We start from the raw sequence: 7,504 nt of genomic DNA, 5'->3' as shown, positions 1-7,504 counted from the left end.
ATTGAAGAGGACAGGCCCCAGCACCGACCCCTGGGGAACACCACTCGTGACCGGTCGCCAGCTGCATTTAACTCCATTCACCACCACTCTCTGGGCCCGGCCCTCCAGCCAGCTCCTTACCCAGCAAAGGGTGTACCTGTCCAAGCCACAGGCTGCCAGTTTCTCCAGGAGAATACTGTGGGAGACAGTGTCAAAGGCTTTGCTGAAGTCTAGGTAGACCACATCAACAGCCTTTCCCTCATCCACCAGACGGGTCACTCGATCATAGAATACTCCAATACTCCAACACTCGATCATAGAAATACTCCAATCAACTGTATAATTCAAATGAAAAATGATAGTATGTCACTCTTTCCACCTTCTTCTTGAATTTAAATTTCAGGTGTATGTGTATATGTATCTGTTCCTGGACTAAAACATGACAAACAGAAAAAGGGCTAGTTTTTAGAGCTTTATACAAAGTTTCATGCGTTTTACATAAGAAAATATTAAATTAGAAATAGCTACAATGAAAGAAAGGAATAAGAATTGTTGAAGCACTTCAGTAATATTTCTAATTAAGACAAAGTCATGCTTTTTGCAAGAACTCTTGTCATATGACACTGCATGCTACAGAAGAATTTTAGTCTACCTACATATATGTAAATATATGGCCTTAAAGACTAGCTGGTCTTGCTAACATTCTGTGAACAGTCGTATATGCATTAAATCCACATTCATGTTCTCAGCACAGATGAATCTCCATCACTATCAATGAAGCTGCAACCAGGTGAGAAAGAAAATAGTTTTTATCTGTTCAGAAGTAGACACTATAATGCCTGAAAACAGATGGAATCTAAATTTGACTTGAACTACTTAAGTAGTTTCAACTACGTACAGAAATTCTGAACTTTATTTCAAGTAGTAGATAACAATTTTACCATATTCCTGTTCTGTTTTCTTCCTTTGGTTTTTTCCTTGGGAAATAATAATGGAGTTCAAAACAGCATAAATGAAAGAAAATGTCTTTTATATATATATATATATATATATATATATATATATATATAAAACGAACATTGTAGAAAAAAGTATTTTATATATTTTTGGCTTTTATGTTAAAAGACTCAATTGAAAAATACTGCATGTAGGCATTTTATGAACAATGTCAGTAGAAAATCAAAACAAAATGCCATTATAAAATATACAGCCGAAGAATACTACGTCTGAGTCTAAAATGGCATGCAATTAAGGCTAAATGTATTTCACATTCACATATACAAACAAATTTACCTTCAGAATCAAATAGTGATTTTCAGTTCTAAGATATTTCTGCAAGCAGTTTGACTTTCTGATAGCAAAAGCATTTTAATTTTCTTTTTTTCATTTGAAAAAGGAGGAAATTATCTTCCCTAGTCACTCAATAGCTGCATCAATTTGTTTTCAGGGCAATGATTAGCATAATTGTGGTGGATTACTTGCATTTGGCACAGAACAGAAATAATTCAGTATTTTTCATCATTAAAGAACTATGCTACATTGTTTCCCCTAGCAATACAATACTAGGATTTTTAAAGACACTTAAATTAAATATCCAGTCAGTTTCTCAAAACAAAGCCCAGACTGTTTTCCTCTCCTCCAGAATTTTCTGCAACACCAGCATTCCCAGATTCATTCCTAGCAGTTCAGAACAGCTACATCTCATCTTGTTAGCTTCTAGAAGACTAAGAATTCCTTTTCAATTCTCTCCTTCCCATAAAATGGTCACGGTCAAATAAAAAAAAAAATCCTGGGTAGCTAACACAAGATTTGTATTCAGACGAGGATCCAAATGGTCTTCATGTTTCTTACTAGTTAACCTTAGAAATACATAAAATGTTAGAGGCCCTCTCTTTTGTATTATAAAGCACAGCGAGGCTTAGAGCCACAAAAATCCCACCTAATATTCTAGATATCTGAAAAGCCCAGAGGAGTAATAGTTTTCCCTAGAGGCAGAAAGAAATGCTTCTTCATGCAGCCAGCTGTCCAGTGTCTTGATTGACTGGCTTACTGCCTGCCTCACACTTATGTTTGTTTAAAAAAAAATTAAAAAGAAGGAACAAATTTTAGTTCTAGATAGTGGATACATTCTCTTGCTGCCTAAATGAAACAGCCTACCTGTGAGCTAGGTGTCTAGCAACTCAGTGGGGATCTACTCTATTTAGATAACATCTAGAGACACATCCAGAGCATGGAAATGGAAATATTTGAGTATGAAGCCCTTCTACATGGGTCTAGCAGACACAACATAACAGTTATGAGAAAACAGGCCTTCTAGAGTACTTCTGGAAGTGTAACAGACTAGTGCAGGATTCCTGAAGTTGCACTAGAAGTCTGGTTTTAAGCAGCCTAATGTATCACAAAGAACCAAAAAGCTTAATTCTCCTGATATACTGTTTGATAAGCAGAAGAGATCCTTGTCTAAACAGGTTTCATCTTTATTTAATTTCTCAAAAATTTACCAAAGCAAAACTTCACAATTCTAGATTTATTTTCCACCTACTTTCTCCCTAAATTCCAGTTCTCATGCTGTTTCTTAAAGTACTGCATGTGTGTTAAAAATTATCTGTTGTGTATACACAAGACCATTTACTTTGAGACTCTTACATGTTTCATAAATGTGGCCCTTGTTTTCATAACTTCTGTTATAACTTGTGTTAAAAGGATTGCATTATATGGTTGCCTTCAACTCTAGAAAGTAGATCTGATTATCCCAGAGCTAAAATGGTATTTAGCAAAAGATGTAGAAGATGGTCTCCCTTAGTCATACTTCTGAGATATCCAAACAAAACATGACAGTTGTATAGTTAAGAATGAAGACACAGCGTGTTGTGAAGTTTGACAGCATGAAGAAAACACTGTAAGTGTAATTTATTTATAGTGAGGCTTTACTTTCAAAAGATACTATTCTTCCTTTTGTAACATAAAAGGGTTTTTTACTCCCTAGGTTAAAAATTATCAGTTCAAGCTGATACAACATCACTACTTGTTCAGTACAGAACATTTAATTTTTATGAGTCACAGTGATAAAACATTTTCTCATTCAAGCATTAATTAAAATATAAAAATATTAAACATTTATTTAGATATTTATATATATATTTAAATAGATTAAAATTTGCACTCAAGTTCTTTGAATTTAACATGACTGAATTTTAAAAGAACATTTCTAATTGCTCAAATGAGCAGCATATGCAAAGCACATGCTGTGATTATTTTCTATTTCTTTCACTTGCTTGAATACAATGTTACGATTCCATGAACTACAGTTAGCCACCCAGCCTGCATAATACTGAAATTACATAATTTTAAATCCTTTGTTATTGTTGTTGTATAATGCTCTAAATAGCGCACATTAGTTGTATATAGATCAAATTTATTGTCTAAAAAACCAATTGTGTCTATGGAATTATTACTGAGATAAGAATAGTTTATATATCTCAAAGTTTGAAAGGAATCATGAGTCAGATTTTTATTTTTTTTTATCACACTTCACCACTGAAATTGTACTTTAAAAAAAATATCACTAGAAAAATGTTAAATCATTTCTTGAAAATGTAGAGCTAATTATTTTAGGCAAAAGTATTAAATATATTTAATTGTATTGCAACCTGAAATAAATTCAATCTGCTGGAATGTTTTTGTGATTGTTACATTGTATTTGCATAGATCACTTGGATTCTTCAGAAATCTACATTTTGGAGAAGATCATTACAGTGTATCTACATTTAAATAGTTTAGGTCAGTCACACTGAAACACATGAATACTGCAATAAAAGAAGAATGGATACGTCATTTCAAATTCCCATTCCACAGCATCAGTGATGTCATGAAGCTATTGAGACTGCTACACATAATTTGCTAAGGTTTCATTTACCAATCATCCATTGAAAGCACTGTTTAACAGGAGTTTGTATTGTTCAAGTGAGACTGCTTCCATTTGTGGCCATAAACCGTGACAACAGGAGGCAAAGCAAAGATTCTGATGAACAACACTGAACCCTGAGATCTGAGGAGGAGTTATACTGAGCCCTGACTTTCCTCAGACAACTAAAAGCTGATCTATTTCCTAAAACTCTCACGATTAGAGATGGAGTGATTTATTCCAGCCTTCTAATGTGAAGGCTTCGTTATTCCTTCACATTTGTTATCATAAATGATACAAGGCAAAAAGCTTGATCAGAGTCTGAGAACATGATCAAGAATCTGACAGTATGTGGATACATCAAAGAAACTACACAGCATCCCACAGACTACCACAGGGCTCCATCTGCACAGTCAGCTGTCAGGTCAGGATTTTAGAATGAAATTCTACCATTTAAACTAGCTTCTACTGTGAAGTAAGATCAAAATCTGAGGACCATTTGCTTGGTTTCATGTGTGTTACTATATTGGACATTGCCAGCAAGCACTTGCTTGCATACTCTAAACATTAATTGCACTTTTCTCTCCTTGAGGAGGATCATTTAGATTGCAGGATTATGGTGAAGAATTTTAACTGGAGTTCTGTATGAGAATGACAGCAAGAAAAAAGTAAAAGTGGTCAAGGTGTGGGGATTCCTTTCTCTATTTCCCTTACATATAAGCATTACAATACAGCGAAAGTCACAACAACTATTATTTTTCAAACACTGATAATGATTCCCACCACTCTTTCAGTTCTTCTGATCATGCAAATGGTTCCCTATTCTCCACTGCAAGTACTGATCATCAAAGTTGGTTTGGGTTGTACTCTCTTCAGAAAACCCTCAGATCTGTTTCATTTCTTGACAAACTTCTCATAAGAATACAATCTTCTTCCAGACAAAATATCAAATTCCTTAACATATACTAGCATATTTCTGTTGTGGTTGTGGTGAGTAATTTAGGATCAGCAATTGAATATACATGCTTGTGACGACTTACACTAAAGGAAACCAGCAAGCAGAGGATCTGAAATAAATCTGAAGCAGATTTAAAACTTTAATTTTTACTCTTTTATTTTACGTATAGTCCAATTATCACTTCACATAAGCAAGGAAACTTTCAAAAGGCACACATCTTCTGATGTCTGAGGGTTCAAACATGGATATCAGTAGGCTCTATCTCATTTTTTTAATGTTGTTTGTTTCCCTTTCTTCTGATTCTCCATGAATTTCCTTCTTTGCAGTATTAAGAAAAACAAACAACACACTGAGAAAACATTGAAAACTACAATCACACCATCCCTCAAATTTCCTTCCAGACTCTTCCCACCTTCTGTCATTTATCTCAGTATACTCTGGTACATCTTGAGATTAGACTTTCTGCCCCTTCTTGGGACTTGGCGGTGGCTAATTTTAAACATAACTGTCAGCTTCAAATAAATTAACTGATTATTTTGACTTTAACTTCAGCTTCTTTTTATTTGTATCGACTTTGTATTCTTTGTATCAGTTATCTTCTTTTTTCCTGATTTTTTTTTTTTTAAATCACAAGTTCTCTGAGTCAGAGAGTGGGTAATTCAATCTTATGTATGTATTCATGCATATGTGTACTGTTATTATAATAACCACTAAGAGTTCAGCTATGACTATGATCAGCATGGATGCTAAACTATTAAACAGGCTCCTATTCATCAAATGTTTTTTTTTCTATTACATTTAAATTACAACAAATTGGAATAAACCTGGTTCAGTGATGCAAAGATCACAAGAATTTACAAAGCTGTTATTTCCTTTGTCTGGTTTTTACAATTCACATAATAGTACCCTTAGATCTCACAACCAGTCTGTCATACTCTGAATTATTGCTTATTCAAAACTCTATTACCATATCAGATACATTACTGTTTCTTCTCCCTAAATGTAGGACCCAAAGATAAATTGAAACTGCATCCGGTACAATGGTGGTGGTAGGGAAAAATGTCACATCTTCTTCAAAGCCTATAGAGCATAAAATGTGAGAAGGAAGATCTATGCCATCAGAGGAACTTTTCTAGTAATTTGTGTATGTTCTTCTTTCCTTATTATTAATCAACAAATGAGACATAGTACGAAAGATTATTAGAATAATCGGATGTTTTTTATAAGTCTATGCATAGATTAATCTAAATCTTTATTACATATTTCATCTTGATATCATAGGAATGTATAAATTTGTGTATATATGTATATGCGTATGCAATATGTGTGTGTGTGCCCATGTGAACTACTAAATTATGTTATCTTATATTTTGCTAATAAAGTGAGAGAAAAAGATATTTATTTTTATGTCTAACCCAAACCTGACTGATTATCACTATCACAATAGCCAACTTTAATCCAGTATCTTTTAACTGCACATTAGTACTGTTTCATATTTCCAGAACTGAAAAATATGCAAAATTCCTCCTTACCATGAATAAGCACATAAACAGCATTAAGATTTAGAATGGACTGCATTCCAGGTCTTGTTGTATGAACTTGACAAATATGTATGATAAACCATATGCATTTTATCTGGAAGTATATATTGCAAACACGTATTTCAAACAAATTTAAGGACATTAGCAAAGGAGACTTGCTGTTCATCTGTGTAATATATTTTTCAGAGAACAGTATTGTTCTGACTATAATTTTAGTACTTACCACTGCGTTGTATCTTTGAGAAACCTTCAGAATCCCCCCAAAGGAGGCAGCATGTCTTCATTTTAGTTACAGCACTGTTAGAAAGAAATATAAAGTGCTCTTCAGTAAAAGAAGGAAAAAAAAGAAAGTAGACTTATTAGTCACAATTAGTGACAGAAAAACACTTATGAAGTCACCTGCAATATTGATTTTCAAGATTAATAGAGATAACCAGAAGATAAAAAAAAGATAGTCTATTAATGTTTGCCATAACAATTCTAGTAATATTTCTTCTGTGCAGATCAATCATACAGAATTTCCTGTAAAACTTCAAACAGAAGTACTCATTTTAAGGAAAGAAAGTTATAGGAATTAATATACTATAAATAAAGAAAAAACTTTTTTACATTATTATTATAAAAATATTTATTTAAACATATCCTATGCATATTCAAATGGAGAAATCTTAAATCATTTGACAGTTATTTATCATTTCCTGAAATTATAGACTTTGGTAGAAAGTGTTATGGAAAAATTGCAATAATGTACTTCCTCAGATGATCCTCAATTAGATTCAGATATTTAAGTCTCAGTTGAATGTGGTTTACTTCAAAGATTTTGATTAATTAACCTGGATTTAACTATCTTCTCACTAAAATTTAGTATTATTTTTTGTTTATTTTCTACATAAGTAATGACCAGAATAACACTGTACATGTACAAGAAGTTTCTTTTTGAACAATCGGTAATTCAGAACTGGAGCTTATCCTGCAAATGACATTTCAATTGATAATTTATCAACAATCTATCCATTTAGATATTCAGACAGACTAACTACCAATATTTGCCAATAGTCTCTTCTGTCAGGACTACACTGAGACACTGGAATTTAAACCTCAAAACATAACATGTCAAAAACG

At 33.1% G+C, this 7,504-nt stretch overlaps 1 protein-coding gene across 2 annotated transcripts in view; it reads right to left on the bottom strand.

The window, feature by feature from the left end:
• The window catches only part of NLGN4X (neuroligin 4, X-linked), a 140,099-nt gene extending 133,416 nt beyond the window's left edge, over positions 1–6,683 (bottom strand). For both annotated transcript variants that reach the window (XM_021411104.1, XM_021411114.1), the window contains exon 1: positions 6,606–6,683. The gene's annotated coding sequence lies outside the window, so the exon portion shown is untranslated. The remainder of the gene's footprint in view (positions 1–6,605) is intronic.

Source organism: Numida meleagris, chromosome 1 (genome assembly GCF_002078875.1).
Source record: "Numida meleagris isolate 19003 breed g44 Domestic line chromosome 1, NumMel1.0, whole genome shotgun sequence".
Classification (NCBI taxonomy): Eukaryota; Metazoa; Chordata; class Aves; order Galliformes; family Numididae; genus Numida; species Numida meleagris.
Note: the sequence above shows the minus strand (reverse complement) of the source record. Positions and strands in the feature narration are given on the sequence as shown.